Source organism: Odocoileus virginianus, chromosome 33, assembly GCF_023699985.2.
Source record: "Odocoileus virginianus isolate 20LAN1187 ecotype Illinois chromosome 33, Ovbor_1.2, whole genome shotgun sequence".
NCBI lineage: Eukaryota > Metazoa > Chordata > Mammalia > Artiodactyla > Cervidae > Odocoileus > Odocoileus virginianus.
The window spans coordinates 13,744,718-13,767,052 of NC_069706.1; the positions used below are offsets into that span (position 1 = coordinate 13,744,718).

General features: G+C 43.0%; 2 long non-coding RNA genes across 3 annotated transcripts; one reads left to right on the forward strand and one right to left on the reverse strand.

The window, feature by feature from the left end:
• The first annotated feature begins 1,032 nt into the window (after positions 1-1,032).
• LOC139032812 (uncharacterized) lies at positions 1,033-20,658 on the forward strand. 2 transcript variants are annotated; one of them, XR_011485435.1, is made up of 4 exons: positions 1,033-3,558; positions 16,213-16,272; positions 17,293-17,508; positions 19,630-20,658. It is a non-coding gene; the product is annotated as an uncharacterized lncRNA (long non-coding RNA). The 2 variants fall into 2 exon arrangements; XR_011485434.1 differs by lacking the exon at positions 1,033-3,558 and having other exon boundaries at positions 16,065-16,272.
• LOC139032811 (uncharacterized) lies at positions 12,128-17,829 on the reverse strand. Its single transcript, XR_011485433.1, has 3 exons — positions 17,683-17,829; positions 13,553-13,699; positions 12,128-12,300 (listed from the first exon to the last, which is right to left on the reverse strand). It is a non-coding gene; the product is annotated as an uncharacterized lncRNA (long non-coding RNA).
• Positions 20,659-22,335: the final 1,677 nt, after the last annotated feature.

Genomic DNA, 22,335 nt, shown 5'->3' on the forward strand with positions numbered 1-22,335 from the left:
GAAGTTAGAGTTGAGGCCGGTAAGAACCGTTACTACGAACGCCGCTGCACCTTAGGGCTTAATAATAGGCTACTAAACCCTTCGTATCTGCCCTCTGCTCGTCTCTGCAGCCTCAGGCACTAGTTGTTAATAGTTACCATGTGTTAAACTTTAGCATGCGTGGGAATCACCTAGAAATTTTCTTAAAATGGATTGCTGGACCCCATCCCTGAAGTTTCTGATTGGGTAAATCTGGAGTGAGATCCGAGAACTACATTTCTGACAGGCTCCTCGATGATGCTGATGCTCCCTGTCTTGGGGATCATACCTTGAGAACCACTGTATTAAGGACTTACAATGCTCCTGACACTCTTTTAAGATTTTTACATGCGTTAACATTGATTTCTCTTATGATTACCCCACTTCACAAAGGAGTGAAGTGAAAGTCGGCCAGTCGTGTCAGACTCTCTGTGACCCCATTGGCTATACAGTCCATGTAATTCTTCAGGCCAGAATACTGAAGTGGGTAGCCTCTGCCTTCTCCAGGGGATCTTCCCAACCCAGGGATCGAACCCAGCACTCCTGCATTGCATGCGGATTCTTTACCATCTGAGCCACCAGGGAAGCCCAAGAATACCGGAGTGGGTAGCCTATCCCTTCACCAGCAGATCTTCCCGACCCAGGAATCAAACCAGGGTCTCCTGCATTGCAGGCAGATTCTTTACCTACTGAGCTATCAGGAAACTGTTTAAAGACTGAAGAGGTATAACTAAGATCACCAGCAAATGGTGAAGAGGCCTCTTGCTCTTCAATGCCTGTTCTCCCCACTGGCGCTTAATACTGGACAGTGCACATAAGGATTCCAAGAACTAGTTGTGAAGATGATTGATGACGAATAAGCTCTAGCATTCCAAGGAAATGAAAGAAAGAGAGAGAGAGAGAAAAGGAGAAAGAGGAAGGAAGAGAGAGAGGAAGGAAGAGAAAGAAAGAGAAAGGAGAGAGAGAGAAAGAAAGAGGAAGAGAGAGAGAGAGAAAGGGAGAAAGAAAGCGAGAGAGAAAGAAAGAGGAAGAGAGAGAAAGGAAGAGAAAGAGAGAAGGAGAGAGAAAAAAAGAGAGAAAGAGAGAGAGAGGAAGAGAAAGAGAGAAAGAAAGAAAGGAAGAGAAAGAGAGGAAGGAAGAGAGAGAGGAAGGATGAGAAAGAGAGGAAGGAAGAGAGAGAGAGAAAGGAAGAGAAAGAGAGAGAGAGAAAGGAAGAGAGAGAGGAAGGACGAGAAAGAGAGAAAGAGAGAGGAAGGAAGGAAGGAAGATGGAAATAATGTACCCAAAACTGAGTGTGAGGTTCTATGATTCCAGTTATATAGCCAGGAAGATCAACATTTATGACCCAGAAGAGTGCCCCTTAATCACTAGTCTTAACCCAACAATTGATTTTGAAATCTATTAGTATAACCTAATGAACATATTTTCAATGAAATGGAATGGGATGAATAGAAGACAGACGTATTGTTTTCAAAGCTTTTGTTTCAGGTCTATTTTGTGTTCTGGTTCCTGCTGTTATTTCTTGAAGTGGGAGGCAGTCAGAAAAAGCTTGACAGTTATTGTAACCTAGAGGAATCCTGTTCCATACTGAATTCATTTTGACTTCGTGGGACATGGATCTGTTCTGTAACCTTAGAAAGGTCCTGTTGGGTCACACTTCCCTGTTCTGTAACACCCACAGTGCCTGAAATCCTAGCGAGCACCTGAAGAGATTTATAAAGATTAACCAACTCCATAGTTAGAATGTTTGAGCTCTTCAGAGAAACATATTTGTGAATATACTGATGAAGAAGTCAAGAGAGAGAGGCAAATGATAGTGATTAATAGTAGTAATCATATAATAACTGTTAACATGCATTGCCACTCTGTGGCAGGCACTTCTCTAAGAGCTTAAGTTCTCACCAACAGCCCTATGAGAGAGATACCCATAGAGCAATTATTGAAAGTAAAATTTCATTTAAAAATGTGAGGATATTGGGTAATACACTGTGTTGGTGAGGATGTGGGGAAACAAGTATTGCCATACCTAGCTTGCAGACAAGTAAACTGGCCCCACCTTCTCAGAAGTCTTTTTCACAATACATAGTCAACCTTTCACATCCTTTGACCCTTCAATTCTAAGAGTCTATCTTACAGTTATACCTAATTACAAAGGATATTTGTATAAGAATATTCATTGTCACTCTGCAATAGATAAAAATCTATACACACCTATGGGAATGGCTGAAATAAAAACACCTAACAATGATAATACCAAATGCTAATGAGTTTGCATATACTGTGGTAGAAGAAAAAGTGGTATAGTGACTTTGGAAATCAGTTTGGCAACTACTTATTAGGTCAAACATGCACTTACCATACAGCCCAGTAGTCCCACTCCTAGATGCTTACTCAAAAGATAAAAATTTCATAAGCTGGAATCAAGATTGTTGGAAGAAATATCAACAACCTCAGATGTGCGAATGATACCAACCAAATGGCAGAAAGCAAAAAGGAATTAAAAAGCCTCTTGATGAAGGTGAAAGAGAAGAGTGAAAAAGCTGGCTTAAAACTCAACATTCAGAAAACTAAGATCATGGCATCCAGTCCCATCACTTCATGGCAAATATGGGGAAAAAATAGAAACAGTGTCAGATTTCATTTTCTTGGGCTCCAAAATCACTGCAGTTGGCGACTGTAGCCATGAAATTAAAAGACACTTGCTCCTTGGAAGAAAAGCTATGACAAACCTAGACAGAGTTTTAAAAGGCAGAGACATTACTTTGCCAACAAAGGTCTGTATAGTCAAAACTATAGTTTTTCCAGTAATCATGTATGGATGTGAGAGTTGGACCATCAAGAAGGCTGAGCACCAAAGAACTGAGCCTTTTGAACTGTGATGCTGGAAAAGACTCTTGAGAGTCCCTTGGACAACAGGGAGATCCAACCAGTCAATCCTAAAGGAAATCAACCCTGAATATTCATTGGAAGGACTGATGCTGAAGCTGAAGCTCCAGTACTTTGACCAGCTGATGTGAAGAACCAACTCATTGAAAAACAACCTGATGTTGGGAAAGATTGAGGGCAGGAGGAGAAGGGGGCAACAGAGGATGATATGATTGGATGGCATCACTTACTCAATGGACATGAGTTTGAGCAAACTCCAGGAGATAATGAAGGACAGGGAAGCCTGGTATGCTGCAGTCCATGGAGTAGCAAAAAGTTGGAAACGATTTATCAACTGAACAACAACAGATATTTACTCAAGAGAAATAAAAACTGATGTCCACACAAAAGCTAGTATGCGATAATAGCAGATTTATTCACAAGTGCCACAGCTACAAATGACTCAGTGTCTTCCAACTGGTGATGGATATAAACTAACTATGGTATATCTGTATCATGAAACATAGCTCAGAAATAAAAACAAACCGAACATTGACATACTCAACAATATGGAGGTATCTCAAATGCATTGTGCCTAGTGAGAGCAACAGGCTCAAAGGCTGCATCCTGTGTGATTTCATATGGATGACATTTTGGAAAAGCAACAGAAAGCAGGTCAGTGGTTGCTGGGACTGGGGATGATTGAAGGAGATGACTATGTATAAAAATGCACTAGGGAGACTTTTGGAGTAATGGAACTGTTCTACATCTTTATTGTGACTACAAGATTGTATATAGTTTGGTAGAAACCAACACAGTACTGTAAAGCAATTATTGTCCAATTAAAAATAAGTACATTTTATAAGATTGTATATGTTTATCAAAATTCATAGAGCTGTACACTACTGCATTGGAGGTACACTAGACCTTCAATCAAATTGACTTTTAAAAAATTACAAGAAATAACAATATCATCAGAAAGGGGAATCGGTTCAGTTCAGTCCCTCAGTCGTGTCTGACTCTTTGCGATCCCATGGACTCCAGGGAGCATGCCAGGCCACGCTGTCCATCACCAACTCCCGGAGTTTACCCAAACTCATGTCCACTGGGTTAGTGATGCCATCTAACCATCTCATCCATCCTCTGTCATCCCCTTCTCCTCCCACCTTCAATCTTTCCCAGCATCGGAGGTTTTTTCCTAATGAATCAGGTCTTTGCATCAGGTGACCAATGTATTGGAGTTTCAGATTCAGCATCAGTCCTTCCAATGAACACTCAGGACAGATTTCCTTCAGGATGGACTGGCTGGATCTCCTTGCAGTCCAAGGGACTCTCAAGAGTCTTCTCCAGCACCACAGTTCAAAAGCATCAATTCTTTGGTGCTCAGCTTTCTTTATAGTCCAACTCTCACATCCATACATGACTATGGGAAAAACCATAGCCTTGACTAGACAGACCTTTGTTGGCAAAGTAATGTTTCTGCTTTTTAATATGCTGTCTAGGTTGGTCATAACTTTCCTTCCAAGGAGTAAGCATCTTTTAATTTCATGGCTGCAATCACCATCTGCAGTGATTTTGGAGCCCAGAAAAATAGTCTGTCACTGTTTCCACTGTTTCCCCATCTATTTGCCATGAAGTGATGGGACCAGATTCCATGATCTTAGTTTTCTGAGTGTTGAGTTTTAAGCCAACTTTTTTACTCACCTCTTTCAATTTCATCAAGAGACTCTTTAGTTCTTTCTTTCTGCCATAAGGGTGGTGTCATCTGCGTATCTGAGGTTATTGATATTTCTCCCGGCAATCTTGACTCCAGCTTGTGCTTCCTCCAGCCCAGCGTTTCTCATGATGTACTCTGCATATAAGTTAAATAAGCAGGGTAACAATATACAACCGTGACATATTCCTTTCCCTAATTGGAACTCCTTTCCCTAATTCCATGTCCGGTTCTAACTGTTGCTTCCTGACCTGCATACAGATTTTTCAAGAGACAGGTCAGGTGGTCTGGTATTCCCATCTCTTTAAGAATTTTCCACAGTTTGTTGTAATACACATAGTCAAAGGCTTTGGCATAGTCAATAAAGCAGAAATAGATGTTTTTCTGGAACTCTCTTGCTTTTTCGATGATCCAGCGGATGTTGGCAATTTGATCTCTGGTTCCTCTGCCTTTTCCAAATCCAGCTTGAACATCTGGAAGTTCATGGTTAACATAAACCATGGTTAAAGCCTGCCTTGGAGAATTTTGAGCATTACTTTACTAGCGTGTGAGATGAGTGCAACTGTGTGGTAGTTTGAGCATTCTTTGGCATTGCCTTTCTTTGGGATTGGAATGAAAACTGACCTTTCCAGTCGTGTGGCCACTGCTGTGTTTTCCAAATTTGGCCTTGGAGTACAGAATGAAGCAGGTCAAAGGCTAATAGAGTTTTGCCAAGAGAACGCACTGGTCATAGCAAACACCCTCTTCCAACAACACAAGAGAAGACTCTACACATGGACATCACTAGATGGTTGATAACAAAATCAGATTGATTATGTTCTTTGCAACCAAAGATGGAGAAGCTCTATACAGTTGGCAAAAACAGATCGGGTGTTGATTGTGGCTCAGATCATGAATTCCTTATTGCCAAATTCAGACTTAAATTGAAGAAAGTAGGGGAAACCACTAGATCATTCAGGTATTATTTAAATCAAATCCCTTATGATTATATAGTGGAAGTGAGAAATAGATTCAAGGGATTAGATCTGATAGACAGATTGCCTGATGAATTATGGGTGGAAGTTCGTGACATTGTACAGAAGACAGGGATCAAGACCATCCCCAAAAAAAAGAAATGCAAAAAAGCAAAATGGCTGTCTGAGGAGGCCTTACAAATAGCTGTGAAGAGAAGAGAAGTGAAAAGCAAAGGAGAATAGGAAAGATATACCCATTTAAATGCAGAGTTCCAAAGAATAGCCAGGAGACATAAGAAAGCCTTCCTCAGTGATCAATGCAAAGAACTAGAGGAGAACAATAGAATGAGAAAGACTAGAGATCTCATCAAGAAAATTAGAGATACCAAGGGAACATTTCATGCAAAGACAGGCTCAATAAAGAATAGAAATGGTATGGACCTAACAGAAGCAGAAGATATTAAGAGGAGGTGGCAAGAATACACAGAAGGACTGTACAAAAAAGATCTTCACAACCCAGATAATCATGATGGTGTAATCACTTACCTAGAGCCAGACATCCTGGGATGTGAAGTCAAGTGGGCCTTAGGAAACATCACTACAAACAAAGCTAGTGGAGGTGATGGAATTCCTGCTGAGCTATTTCAAATCCTGAAAGATGACACTGTGAAAGTGCTGCACTCAATATGCCAGCAAATTTGGAAAACTCAGCAGTGGCCACAGGCCTGGAAAAGGTCAGTTTTCATTTCAATCCCAAAGAAGGTAAGGGGAATGGTTAAGTAAATTAAAGTAAATGGAATACCAAGCAGTCATTCCAAAGAGGGAGCTCCAAACATATGCATGTAATTATCAGTAAGGTGCAGAGAGAGAAATTTTTAAGAGCATGATCCAGGAGATAGTGTGTAGTAAATCACCAGTGATTTAAAGAAAGGTATCCTGTTCCATCTTGTTCACATAGAAACTGAGGTTTAGATGGTTTATGTAGCTTTCAGGTAGATGGCAGAATCAGAACGACCTCCAGTCCACCAACCCCTGCTCATAATTTCAGTTATCCTGAATAAGAGGCACTTCCTCCCTGCCACCCCCTTGCCCCTCCCCTCTTACTACTGGACCTTTGCTTATGCCATTCCCTTGGCCTGAAAACTTCCTCCCCCCCTCTCTCCTCTCTCTCTAGTTGATTTCTACTCATTCTCCAGATCTCAGTTTAAATCTCTTTTCTTCTTGATTGTTCACTAGACTAGGTTTCTCTTCTCAAATCTATTTTTGGGGGTGGGAGGGGCCGAGAAAAGGGAGGCATATAGAAAGGAGAAGGCATCCAGGTAGAGATGGAGACTTAAGGTCATGGCACGTTTTTAAAATTTTTTTATTTATTTATTTACTTATTTTTTATTTTTGGTTGCTCTGGGTCTTCATTGCTGTGCATGGGCTTTCTCTAGTTGCGGCAAGCGAGAGTTACTCTCTAGTTGTGGTGCATGGGCTTCTCACTGCAGGGGCTTCTCTTGTTACAGAGCATAGGTTCTAGAGCACAGGCTCCATGGCTTAGTTGCTTCAGGGCATGTGGGATCTTCCTGGACCTGGGATTGAACCAGTGTCCCCTGCATTGGCAGGTGGATTCTTAACCACTGGACCACCAGGGAAGTCCATGTCCCCTTCTTGAGGGCAGACCACTTCTAGTGCCTGGACCATACTGGAGTATAAAGGTCCAGCCTCTGAAGCCCAACGTGGGACAATTCTGTGGAATTCCGTCAGCTTCACAGCTTCCTGAGTGGTAGGCTGAGGACTTTCAGGAACCCAACTTCCCCTTCTCCCTCCCAATCTCCCTCCCTAGGTGTTGATTTCAAGTGCCCTCCCTAATCAACTTCCTAGTAAACTGGCTGTCAGAGAAACTGCCACTAAATCCCAGAGAACAGTGATAGATCTGAATGTCCTTGGTCCCCTACTTTCCCACATTGTCTGATGACTCCTCACTCAGCAATTCCGGAGTTTAGGGCGTTCCCTGTGTTGCACCTGGAGAGCGGTAGGTGACACTCATCCTCAGAACTCCCCAGAATTCCCCCACCCACGCCATCACTGTGGCGGTTCCACCTACACGGTCTGGGCTGAGACTCTTTGTTTCACATCTGGTGCCCACACTGGCCTGCTTTGCAGGACAGAAACCTTGCCTACCTTGCTCCTCCGTGGTAGAATAATGTTTGTAGAATGGCTGAATGAATGAAGTCCTGCAACATGGCTCGTTTTACAAATGAAACAGTTTCAGAGAAGTCACTGATCCAGAGAAACTGGCTATGAGTGGTGGAGCCTGAATGCAGCCCAGCCCTCCTCTTCCAGAGGGATGAAGAACATGGAACCTATGGAGATCAGAGGTCCTGATTTCTCACTGTGGCATATACATAGTTCTCACATTGGAACGTTGCCATGTATGAGATTTTAAAATGAAATTTGGGGTGTGTGAGATGCGGCAGTGGCAAGTAATGTCAGTCGTTTAGAGGAAGTAAAACAGAATTGCCAGGTAAAATGACAATTTCATGCCACTGTCAACAGGAAATTTTTGGAGGGATGAGTGATAAATTCACCCAATGCTTGGTTTACCAAAAGGATTTAGGATTAAGGAATTCTTGAGGTAACTCTTGTTGTCATATCCTATCAGAGGATCTCAGCTAGATCAAAGTTGCAGGTTGAGTTCCAAAGATTAAGTGTCAGGACTTTCCTGGTGGTCCAGTGGCTAAGACTCCAAGCTCCCAATACAAGGGGCCTAAATTCAATCCCTGTTCAGAGAACTAAATCTCACATGCTGCAACTAAGAGTTCACATGCCATAACAAAGATTGAAGATGCCGCATGCTGCAAGTAAGACCCAGCACAGTCAAATAAATAAAAATAAATATTAAAAAAGAAGAGTTTAGTGCCCCGAACCAAGATTTAGTTACCTTTCTCCTGGTAGGGTGCTTTTTCTTAGGAAATGCAGGAAAGGCTGTTTAGAGAATGGGACTGAGGTGGGGAGCACAGATGGAATTTTACAAATTGGAGACAGCTACTTTATAGAAACACAGACAAGTCAAGGCAACTTTTGAAAATATGACTTGCCTGCACATAAGCAAGTCACAGCCCCAAAGACTATGGCATCTGAACCTAAGCTGCTGAGTCAAAGGGATGGGTCTGAATTCCAGGGGAATTCAAATTCTTTTCTGACTTATTAAGGAGTAAAACAGCTACTGTCTTTATCTGTAATATTTTTGCACTGGGCACAGTGCTAAAGATAGAAGTGGCTGTTATTTTTCAAATACTCAACTCTTCTAGACTGTTGAAACATTTTCTGTGTATCATATAACTGAATCCTCACATTATCCCAGAAGGTAAGTACTATTGTTATCCTGATTGAAAGAGATGAGGAAACCACGGCTTCAGGAGGCAAAGTGACCTGCATGGGTCAGACAGCTAGACCAAGATCTGACCATTCAGTCTGATGCAAAGTCCAAGTGTTGCCAAAAAATGTTTGTGTGCTTGAAGCACAGTAGGGCCAACAAACCAAAACACTGGAGTTCAGTGAGCCAAGTGAGGCTCATGCTCAAAAACCTTGAATTCCCCAATAGTTTGGGGGAGAAGTTTTATAGGTGAAATTTGGGGTGAGGGCTGCAGGATGTATGGCTTTCTTCTGATTGGTTGCTGGTGAGGTAACAGGGCAGTGCTCCAGGAATCTTGTGTCTGTCCTTGAACTACCATCCTCCACCTCTGTGGGGGCCATAGTTCTGCAGAACTCATAGATATTGTTACATGTATTCCTTGAGGGGGAACCAGAACCCTGCCCCAAGGCCGCACTAATATTTCTTGGCTGTTCCCCCTGTGTTTCTGTATTCCCTCCCTTCCCAGATTAGCAACTGTTTGAAAATCTAAGAAATGACCAAAGCAGGCTGTTTAAAATAAACAGGCCCCTTTAAAATAAAGAAATAAGTTAAGGTTACACACTTTCAAGCTTTTTGTTAATATTTGTGGAGATTTTTAAGATTTGTATTTGTTCTTGACAAGTACAGGCTTCCCTAGTGACTCACTTGGTAAAGAATCTGCCTGGGATGCAGGAGACCCAGGTTCAATCCCTGAGGGTGGTGGGGGCGGGCAAGATTTCCTGGAGAAGAGAATGGCAACCCACTCCAGTATTCTTGCCTGGAGAATCTTGGAGAGGAGCCTGGCGGGCTACTACTGTCCATGGAGTTGCAAAGAATTGGCGTAGGAGATGACTTTGACAAGTACATTGACCCTCAAACAACACAGGTTTGAAATGCACAGGTCCATGTCCTGGACAGGATCACACTGTCTGTGGTTGGCTGAATCTGTGGATGGGAAACTGCAGGTGCCGAGGGATGAGTGTAAATTTATACATGGATTTTCAGTTTCATGGAGGGTTGGTGCTCCTAATCCCCACATTGTTCAAGGGTCAACCATAATCTTAAGGAGGCTGTGATCTAGAATTTGGGCAAGAGAGCCCTTTCAACAGTTTGTATTTTTATTTTTCTTCCATTTATTTTTATTCGTTGGAGGCTAATTACTTTACAAGATTGTAGTGGTATTTGCCATACATTGACATGAATCAGCCATGGATTTACAGGTGTTCCCCATCCCGATCCCCCCTCCCGCCTCCCTCTCAGTTTGTATTTTTAAAAGACCTCAAAAATAGGGAGTTCCCTGGCAATTCAGTGGTTAGGTCTTCGCACTTTCACTACCATGGACCTGGATTCAGTCCCTGGTTGAGGAGCTAAGACCCAGCAGGCTGGGCAGAAAACCATAAATAAACGAAATAGCCGCGCTTTTCAGTTGACTTCCCTGGTCTCAGTTGGTAAAGAATCTGCCTGCAATGCAGGAGACCCCAGTTGGATTTCTGGGTTGGGAAGATCCCCTGGAGAAGGGATAGGCTACCCACTCCTGTATTCTGACCTGGAGAATTCCATAGACTACAGTCCATGGGGTTGCAAAGAGTTAGACACAACTGAGCGACTTCCACTCACTCAGTCTCAAGCAAGTGTGGGCATGGTTTTAGATAACACCTGGGTATTTATATTTCGAAGACATGGTTTGGTTTACATCTTCAAGGGATATAGAGACAATGCAAGTTTTCTCCTAGGCATTTTGGAGTGTAATTGTCTATTATCAGAAGTCTAGAGTAATAATTATTAATGTTTTTCCTTGTTTCTGAGTGTACAATCAATCTCAGGCCAATTCACTTTAGAGGAGACAGTCTCTAATATCATATCTATCTAATCTCAACTGTCAGCCTTCAGATGAGCTATTTCCTGGTCATTTACAGGAAGGCCTGGGAAAAGTTCTGGTCATCTGTTTCTTTTGTGAAAGGGGAAGTGGGCTTCGACCAGGGGTCCATAGATCCAAAAGATCCTCTTCTAGAGGATCAGGGACAGGCTATTGGGGATAAGAAGTGTGTAAGAGGAGGGGATAGGGGATTTAGGTCAGGTTTGGTTTTTAATTTGTCCTAAATTTAATTTCTGTGCTTTCACCTTATTAAAAGAGTCTCAAAGACTGGCCATTATATTTCTTTGCATCCATTTTTTAGTTTGTTTTTTTTCCATGGGTACCAATGAGACAATTGTTTTAAGAGGATAAAATTTTCAATTTAGAAGTTTTTGCTATTCAAAAGATTCATTGTCTGATGAGTAAGGTTTTCTTAATAGCAACTCAACCCGAATAAGCCTTTTATGGCTTCATGGTGGATGCAAGAAGAGTGCAAAAGATAGAGGTTTCACAAGACCCAGGAAGTTCATTCCCAAAGAGAATCTGAGAAAGCAAAGCAAAAGCTCAGCCAGGCAAGGTGACATCTCTCTCCATCATCCCATTGTATTGGCTCTTGACAACACTCTTACAAACGAATCCCTGGTACACTTGCAACCACCTAGGACAGCACTGCAGGGTTCTGGTTATCTGCACAGTCTCTGTTAAAATGCAGACCTGGGTGTAAATGCCAGATAGTTACATGGCCTTGGGCAAATAGCTCTACTTCTCTGAACCTTAATTTTCTCATCCTTAAATAGAAAATGAATAATATAGCCTCTTCCTGGGATGTTGGCTACAAATTAGCTAATGCCTGATAAGCACTCAACACAGTTTTTTAAGAAAACTGTCTTTATTCTTTAGTAATTGGAAAAAAATCAACTGATACAGAAAAAATGTTTAATCAACTGGAGAGGCAGGAGGCACTGGGTGACCCCCAAGAGAACTGGAGGCTCCTCTGGGAGGAAACCTGGGAAGGATGAGAAGGAGCATTGTGTACCAGAACAAGCCCCCACCACCCCCGTGAGACAGGTTATACCACCTTCTGAGATGCTGAAGTGCCTCAGGTATGAAACCAAATTCCAGTTCACTTAGCCTGGCCCTGGGGAGGAAATACTGGGATGTGTGGGGAGGAATGTGGGTGATATGGCCACCTTTTACTAGAGGAACTGAGAGAGGAACTGACTTTATTTTCAAATACACTTTCTTACAAACAAACACAAACAAACCAAGACACTTTCAACAGGGATGACAAATATCAGTACAAATTACACCAGAAAAAAAAAGCAAACTACATCTAGTCTTGGGTAGATTTATTTATTTGGAGTAACCTACATTCAGTGGCACTAATTACACAGTAACTATAACTAACATGAAACCGTAGAGTTGTAACTTTCCACAATTGCATGGACTTGGGCCTTTCTGGCTGAGTACATCTTCAAAAAACAGGATGCCCACCTCAGAGCTAGGCCAATGAATTCTGTAAAGGAATAAACCTCTGAAATAGTGACTTAGAATACCTTACAGCTGACAGATGACAAGCAGGACATGTTAGTTATAAAGGAGTTGTAACTATTTTATAGTTATATACACTTATATTTATTATATATAATTAGTTATATATATTATACATATATTTCCAGTAGTCATGTATGGATGTGAGAGTTGAACTATAAAGAAAGCTGAGTACTGAAGAATTGATGCTTTTAAACCGTGGTATTGTAGAAGACTCTTGAGAGTCCCTTGGACTGCAAGGAGATCCAACCAGTCCATCCTAAAGGAAATCAATCCTGAATATTCAATGGAAGGACTGATGCTGAAGCTGAAACTTCAATCCTTTGGCCACCTGATGTGAAGAACTGACTCATTGGAAAAGACCCTTATGCTGGGAAAGATTGAAGGCAGGAGGAAAGGGGGACGACAGAAGATGAGTTGGTTGGATGGCATCACCGACTCAATGGACATGAGTTTGAACAAGCTTCAGGAGTTGGTGATGGACAGGGAATCCTGGTGTGCTGCAGTTCATGGGGTTGCAAAAGGTCAGACATGACTGAGCAACTGAACTGAACTGAACTGATAGTTATAACTTGAATCAGTGCCTGGTGTGTCAGATGGGTAGAGAAGGCAATGGCAACCCACTCCAGTATTCTTGCCTGGAGAATCCCAGGGACAGAGAAGCCTGGTGGGCTAGAGTCTATGGGGTCGGAGTCAGATGGGAGAGGAGAGGGACCCTGACAGGCCAGATGGTTTGGATAATCATGGCTGACTTCTAAACGCTGATAGCAAGATGACTTTTGATATGTAATCTTGGATAAATTTTACAGATAAATGAAAAAGGCCAGTAATCATCCACTAGGATTAGTAAACAGCACTAAAAAATTTACTGCATGAGGACTGTGCTCTGCACCACAGTTTCCCAGGACAAAGCACCCAGATATTTTCTTTCTTTTTTTGGAAAATACCCACAGCATGTGGAATCCAGTTCCCCTACCAGAGTCTGAACTGGTGCCCCTTGCATTGGAACCTCAGACTGTAAACCACTGGGCCGCCAGGGAAGGGCCTAGATTTTTTTCTTCTTTTCTCTGGCTTGCACATTTCAAAAACCTTCCTCCCTCCCTCTTTGCTCTTCACAGCACACCCCTTGTACCTCAAAGCACCAATCCTGCTTGCCATGCTTTTGTCTTGCTCTAGTTTTCCCGACTCCTGCTATGTCTTAGTTAGCTCCCACTTACTGCACTCATCTTCCCAGAGATCCTTCTTCTCTCAAGCAGGATAATGGGTCCATTGGAACAGAAATGCTTGGCTTCTGGAGTGCATTTTTCTGAGATGTTTTTCTGATGAATATCTGATGTTTCCTGATAAATGTCCTTTTATCAGGGCTGCCAACAGAGAGACATATCAGTACAACAGCAGCATCCAGGTAGGAGAGGGAGGGGCCTCAGGTGACCACTCTCTTCCTGCCCACCTGGGTCCCATAAAACCGAGTCTACCTGCTTTCTACCCAGCTTGATATCTGTCACATGGTTCTCAAATACCATGAGTGCACACGCCTCTGGGAACTGGTCCTTGCTAAACACAGCACCAGGGCACGCTGGCCAATGGGGAAGACAGCAATTAATCAAATATTTAATTACAAGCTGAATAGGTACTGTAACAGCAGCAGCAACAACCAAATATAACAGAGACAACAGGGGCCACGCCCTGGACTGGGGAGGTGGTTAGGGAATGCTTCTGTCTCAGACATTCTGGAACACTCTATCCTAAAACCTAGTGACTTAAAACAACTACAGTCATTTATTTTGCCTACAAAGCTGCAATTTGGGCAGAATTCAACGTGGCCACCAAGTCTGGGCTCCACATGGCATCATCTGGGGCAGCTTGACTGGGATGGAAGAGTACAGTTTTTTTCCTAAGGATATAAATTACATACTAAACAATCCACCATTTCAAACTATACGGCTGAGAGGTTTTTGGTATATTCATGAGGTTGTACAGCCACCATCACTACCTAATTCCAGGACGTTTTCATTTCCCTAAAAAGAAATCCTGTACTCACTAGCAGTCACTTCCCCATGCTTCCCCCTCCCCAGCCCCAGGCAATCACTTCTCTACTTTGTCTCATCAATGAAAATAATCAATGAACAATCTATAATAAGAATAGACATGAACTGGGACAAACTTCAGGAGATGGTGAGGGGCAGGGAGGTGTGGAGTGCTGCAGTCCATGGCGTCGCAAAGAGTTGGACACAGTTGGGCGACTGAACAACAAAAATAAGAAGAGAAAAGTTTTATTTGAGCCAAACTGAGGGCCAGTCTGGAAGCCTGATTCCCAGATGACTCTGATAAACTGCTCCAGAGAAGCATGGTTTCCAGCAGTTTTGTATTGTGTCAGAACAAGGAACATTAAACAGGTCAGGGATACATTTCAAGGAAAAAAGAAACACATAAGTCAGCACTGTACAATGAGTCAGCATGATCTTGGCACCTGGGAAGGCAGTCTTATCATCAAAGGAGGACAAGCATTGGCATCCCAAGAAGAGAGGAATTTAATCTTTATTTTTTAATATAGATGTTCTTTTTTTTTAATCACAAATAATGTTTTTAATTATTTAGCTTCTTACAGTACTCACATAACAGAAACTGACAAATCCATGTTGTTGTTGTTTAGTCGCTAAGTCATGTCTGACTCTTTTGCAACCCCATGGACTGTAGCCTGCCAGGCTCCTCTGTCCATGCAATTTCCCAGGCAAGAATACTGAAGTGGGTTGCCATTTCCCTTTCCATACCATAAACGTTCTTTAGTTTTGGTCAACATGTCCTTTTCTCTAGTAATTAAAGCAGATGTACAATGTATGTTTGATGGGCCACAAACAGACTAAAATGTTAACATAAAATTCAGGTTAACTCATAAATTGGGGGATTGGGAATGATGTATACGCACTACTGTATGTAAAAGAGATAACAGGTAAGGACCTACTGTATAGCACAGGGAACTCAATATTCTGTAATGACCTATATGGGAAAAGAATCTCAAAAAGAGGGGATACGTGTATAACAGATTCTTTGCTGTATACCAGAAACTAACACAACATTGTAAATCAACTATACTGCAAGAAAAATAAAAAAGAGAGACTTCAACTAACATGTACAAACCGGAATGACTTCTGTATATCTCAATATATGACAATTTCTCATCACTGTTTCTGTAGATATTCATAACTGGACATTTCATATAAGTGGAGGAATCCAAAACGTGACCTTCAGGGTCTGGCTTCTGTCCCCTGATGCTGTCAAGGTTCTGGAGGATTCTCTTGAAGATGGCTGACTCACCTGGCCTGCTCGTTGGTGCTGGCTGACAGCTGGGAGTTAGTGAGGGATTTGGGCCGCAGGTCCTAGCTCCTCTCTGTTAGGGCCCTTTTGCTTCCTTATGGCATGACAACTGGGTTCTAAGAGTGAATGTCCCAAGAGAATCAGGAAGACTTTTCACATCTTGTGACTACATTTGAAAGTCACATAATGTCACTTTGATACTTGTCTTGTTACCATCAAAATCTTGGCTTTCTCTCCCCACCAAAGCCAAACAAAAAAATTCGGAGAGAGAGTTTGGAGAAAATAGAAAGATGCCTTTGATCCTCAGCTGGCCAAGGAGAGACCACTGCAGGCTAGTGGCACAAGAACTGTGCCCCACTCCATGGGGAATCTGAGGGGATCATATGGATGGGGCTCAGAGTCTGGGGTATGTGATAAGGAGTAAAGTAGGAAAGATCTTGCATTCTTCTTTTGGCATTGTTTCCAAACAGTCATAGCTGATGTCAGGTAACATGGTAATTGGGTCTGGCAGTCTCATAGCCTGGTTATTGTTTACATTTGTCTCTGGTTTATTGTACTGCAGCATTCCTGTCTGAAATCCAAAAAGCTACAAGGAGTGGTCTGCGAAGGGAGCTTGGAGAAGGTAAGCACCAGGTACAGGATGTAATTATCATAGAGTTAAAGGGTAACAGGTGCAGGATGTATTAATAACTCATGCAGAGTTAGGGGACTATAGGTGCAGGATGTAATTTACATAGTGTCAGGTTAGTTTGCGGAAAAGCAAACCTAGTTACAGACTACAGATTCAGTTCAGTTCAGTTCAGTCGCTCAGCCATGTCCAACTCTTTGCAACCCCATGGACTGCAGCACACCAGGCTTCCCTGTCCATCACCAACTCCCAGAGTTTACTCAAGGTCATGTCCATCGAGTCGGTGATGCCATCCAACCATCTCATCCTCTGTCCTCCCCTTCTCCTCCCGCCTTCAATCTTTCCCAGCATCAGGGTCTTTTCCAATGAATCAGTTCTTTGCATCATGTGGCCAAAGTATTAGAGTAAAACTAGGGAGGCTTCCCCGGTGGATCAGTGGTAAAGAATCTGCCTGCCAGTGCAGAGACACGGATTCAATCCCTGGTCCAGTAAGATCCCACATGCCATGGAGCAACTAAGACTGTGCGCCTGTGTGCCTAGAGCCTATGCTCTGCAACAGGAGAAATGACCACAGTGAGAAGCCTACACACCACAACAAAGAAGAGCCCCTGCACACTGCAGACTACAGAAAGGCCCATGCCGCAACGAAGACCCAGCACAGCCAAACATAAATGAATAAAAATTATCTTAAAGTAAAACTAGGGGTGATTTGCTCTTTCAGGCGTCTGTGCTTGTTCTCTGGCCTAGTCGCTGTTCCCTTTTTGTTGTTGGACTTGAGTCTCATTGGCCCTGCCTGGGTCACATGTCCATTCCTGAGCCAATCACTGAGGCAGGTGGGGGTGTGTGGAATGTCCTCATTGGCGAGAACTGGGTCTTCAGCCCACCCCTACAGCCCAACTGAAAGGGACAGGTGGGGGAGTAAACTGTCCCCCAGTGGTCCTAATTGGGTGTTGCTGTTCTCAGGAAATGGGGAAAAAAACCCTCATTCCTCTTTTGTCCTTTTCACTGCAACAGTCTCAAGCTAACCTGGATTCAAGGGAAAGGAACACAGACCACACTTTTCAATGAACGGATTGTCAAAGGCACCTTGTTATAAGAGTGTGTGCCATAAAGACGTTGACTGTGGCCATATTTGGATAATGACTGCCACAGTTTCCCTGAGGCCATATTTGGATAATGACTGCCACAGTTTCCCTGAGGAAGGGTGATGTCTGACCTGAAAGCTGAAAGGTAAGTAGGTGTTAACTAGGCACAGTGGAGGAAGCGCATTCCGGGGACGCGGAGTGGCATTTAGAAAGGCCCTGAGGTGGAGCATTGAGCACATTTGAGGAAGAGAAAGCAGATCCAAGTAACAGAGGCAGAGAGAAGAGAGACACAAAGTGAATCTGAAGGGGCTGATCATACCGGGCTTTGTTTGTCCTGTGCTTTAAGTGATGCTGTTTCTGCTCAGCTTCCCTTGTCTATTCCTCCAGAAGAGACAGCACCCTAAAGTACCAACAGGGTACAGTTTACTCCCCCACCCGCCCCTTTCAGTAGGGCTGGAGGGGTGGACGCAAGACCCAGTTCTGGCCAATGAGGACATTCCCACACCCCCACCAGCCTCAGTGATTGGCTCAGTAATGGACATGTGACCCAGGCAGGGCCAATGAGACTCATTCAAAGCATTCATGGGGTGACTGGACAAGGGATGCACTCTGTTTCTGGGGTTGCTGGGTAGGATATAGCTGGAAGTGCCAGATGTCATCTTCGACTCTGAGTGAGAAGAACCTGATTGAGAATGACACTGATAATCTAAAATCAGCCATTTTTATCAGCAAAATGAGTTTATCTGGGAAAAGCGAAAAACTGAACTTGAACTGTGAACTTCCAGATGTTCAAAATGGTTTTAGAAAAGGCAGAGGAACCAGAGATCAAATTGCCAACATCCGCTGGATCGTCGAAAAAGCAAGAGAGTTCCAGAAAAACATCTATTTCTAGTTTATTGACTATGCCAAAGCCTTTGACTGTGTGGATCACAATAAAACTGTGGAAAATTCTTCAAGAGATGGGAATACCAGACCACCTGACCTGCCTATTGATAAACCTATATGCAGGTCAGGAAGCAACAGTTAGAACTGGACATGGATCAACAGACTGGTTCCAAATAGGAAAAGGAGTACGTCAAGGCTGTATATTGTCACCCTGCTTATTTAACTTATACGCAGAGTACATCACGAGAAACGCTGGGCTGTAGGAAGCACAAGCTGGAATCAAGATTGCTGGGAGAAATATCAATAACCTCAGATATGCAGATGACACCACCCTTATGGCAGAAAGTGAAGAAGAACTAAAGAGCCTCTTGATGAAAGTGAAAGAGGAGAGTGAAAAAAGTTGGCTTAAAGCTCAACAGTCAGAAAACTAAGATCATGGCATCTGGTCCCATCACTTCATGGCAAATAGATGGGGAAACAGTGGAAACAGTGTCAGACTTTATTTTTTGGGGCTCCAAAATCACTGCAGATGGTTATTGCAGTCATGAAACTAAAAACGCTTACTCCTTGGAAGGAAATTTATGACCAACCTAGACAGCATATTAAAAAGCAGAGACATTACTTTGTCAACAAAGGTCCGTCTGGTCAAGGCTATGGTTTTTCCAGTAGTCATGTATGGATGTGAGAGTTGGACTATAAAGAAAGCTGAGCACTGAAGAATTGATGCTTTTGAACTGTGGTGTTGGAGAAGACTCTTGAGAGTCCCTTGGACTGCAAGGAGACCCAACCAGTCCATCCTAAAGGAGATCATTCCTGGGTGTTCATTGGAAGGACTGATGTTGAAGCTGAAACTCCAGTCCTTTGGCCACCTGATGTGAAGAGCTGACTCATTTGAAAAGACCCTGATGCTGGGAAAGATTGATGCTGGGAGGAGAAGGGGACGACAGGGGATGAGATGGTTGGATGGCATCACCGACTCAACGGACATGGGTTTGGGTAGACTCCGGCAGTTGGTGATGGACAGGGAGATTTGGTGTGCTGCGGTTCATGGAGTCGCAAAGAGTGGGACACAACTTAGCGACTGAACTTAACTGAACTTCAAGACTTACATCTATGGCAAACCACAGGCATGTCGGGAAAACAAAGGAAGCAAGCCAGCTTAAATTTATAGGGGAAAGGTGGTTAGGACGGTTGGGAGATGCTGTTCCAGTGAAAGTTCATTGGAGGGAAGTAGGTGGCAACGACTTCTCATTGGCTGAGCTGTGATGTTTCCCATTGGCTAGACTTTCTCATATAAGGAGATATGCTTCCCTTGGGCTAGTAAAGTACTTGCATTTCCTATCTGGGAGTGCAAGTATGTACCCTTTTTCCTACGCGGCAGGGAAATGAAGGTCAGTGCATGTAGGAAATGGCAACCCACTCCAGTATTCTTGCCTGGAGAATCCCAGTGATGAAGGAGCATGGTGGGCTGCCGTCTGTGAGGTCGCACAGAGTCGGACATGACTGAAGCGATGCGGCAGCAGCAGCAGCAGCAGCATGTAGATGAAGGTCAGTGTATGCAAATAATGTTGAGTGGTAATATGTGAGAGTTTCCTTTGCAGGTCATTACCGCCTCTAATTTTAGTTGAGGTTTCCTTTATTAGTTTTCAACACGAACAAACAGAAAAGCAGTACCAAGTGATGTGTGCCTGGTAAGTTGCTTCAGTCTTGTCGAAATCTTTGCCACTCCATAGACTGTAGCCCACCAAGCTCCTCTGTCTATGGAATTCTCCAGACAAGAATACTGGAGCGGGTTGCCATCTCCTTCTCCAGGGGATCTTCCCGACCCAGGGGTTGAACTTGCATCTCTTATGTTCCCTGCATTGCAGATTGGTTCTTTACCACTAGTAAAGAGCCACTGGGAAGCCCATGAGCTTCTGGACCACGATTAAAGGCAGATTTTCCACTGGACATTTTTTCTTTTCTTTCTTTGTTTTTCTGGTGTGCCATGCAGCATGCACGATCTTAGTTCCTGACCAAGGATGGAACCTGTGCTCCCTGCAGTGGAAGCTGAAAGTCTAACCACTGGACCTCCAGGGAACTCCCACCATTGGACATTTTAGATACAAGTCAATACATTTTGGTTTAAGGTGATTATAACTTTAATCTCTTGCAACCAAGAGTCATGTTTAAATTCAGTTAGGATTTTGCTTGTCCTGCTGCTTACCCTTCCTGGAATGCTCCAGTACTTCATTTGGCCTCTTCTTGAACTTTGTGTTTGTGAGCAATAATTTTTTTTTATTGCTTCTCCGTCTGAATGACAAATTAAATTTGTTTGAGATTAAGAGAGGTTCTTCAGAATATTTATAAGAACAGTTGTACACAACATGTATAAAATTTTCCTTCTTGAGTAAAAATAATATGTAATAAAGCCAATTGTCTTGTTGTCTATGATCAATCAAATAGGAAATACATGTCAGTTTATGGGGTAGTTTAAAATGTCCAAATATTATGTCCCTGAAGATTCTGTCTAGATTAAAGATCTCCCTCAGTCCTTTTCAAAGGACAGATGGATCTTGAGCCTATTTGGGCAGATTTTTTTCAGAGTAAACTGGAGAACATGTCAAATCAGCAACTATCTGTCTAATTTATTTTCACCCCACTCCTTACCCCCTCACTAAAACAAAACAAAAAAATCCTCCTGACTGACAAGACTTTAAAAATCAAAGTGAAGTTGATGTAAAATATTGCGTTAATTTCAAGTTACAGCAGTGACTCTGTTTTATACATATATAATTTGTCCAAATCTTTTCCATTATACGTGCACATGTGCTAAATCACTTCAGTCGTGTCCAACTCTTTGTGACCCCATGGACTGTAACCTGCCAGGCTCCTCTGTACATGGGATTTTCCAGGCAAGAACACTACAGTGGGTTGCCATTTCCTTCTTCAGGGGATCCTCCCAAACCAGGGATTGAACCTGGGTCTTCTGCATTGTGGGCAGACTCCTTACTGGCTGGGCCACAAAGGAAGTATTATGAATAATGGTACTGTAAACATTTGTGTACATGTTAGCATTTTGAACACCTGTTTTCAATTCTCAGGCACATGTGGAGGCATGGTAATTCTCTGTTTACCTTTTTGAAGAACTGTCAAAAATTTTTTTTTATTTAAAAAAATATTTTTTGTGACATGCCTCATGGGATTCTAGTTCCCCAGCCAGGGATTGAACTCAGGCTCTTGGCAGTGAGAGTGTAGAGTCTTAATCACTGGACTGTCGGGAGCCGGCGAGAGAAACCCAGCCCGTGACAAGGTCTGGGTTCAAGGAGCTGGCAAACAAAGGCATCCAGACCTCCAGGATCGCTCCACACGCAAAAGCGTCTGGACCTCCGGAGTTTCTTGGGACCGCCCCACCATCCACTCCCAGGCCTTTGTCCTTTCATCTTCTGATGCTTGGCGTTCTTCTATGTTCCCTAAAAACTAGTCTGACTCTTACCTAAAATCCCTCCTTGAAACCTTTGCATGGCAGCAACACAGTCCCTGGGGGCACATGGGTCCCAATAAACAGGCCTATCTATCCCATAAGCAAAAGTAGACAGAGTCCATTACAAGATTGAGAAGATTCCTTAGGGTGTGATCAGGAGGGAATTCATGAGACCTCTGACCCTTAGGATTACATACCAGAGCTAGTCCACCCAGGGCTGAGCTTCCCAAGATAAGGTTTGTAGATGGCTTTTCACAGCTGCTGCCATTGAATTGGTTAAGTTATGTGTAGGTATTTTCTGTTCTGGAAAGTTATTTATGATGTAACCCATGATTATGCATCTGGTACAATTTTATCATTCCCCCCTCCTTAAACCTCTTTAAAGGATTATTGGTTTTAGGGTATATATCCACTGATGTAAAAGAATAAAGTAGTCTTGATTCTGCACTCAACCAAGACTCGACTCGCTTTCTTTTCTTCGCCGACGCCGCTCATCTGAAGAGAACCCCTGGACTCTGCTGGGGCTGGACCCTGGCACTGGACTGCAAGGGAATTCCCTGTTTTCCATAGAGGCTACACTATTTTACATTTTGTCAGCAAGATGTGTTTGTGCTCCAATTCACA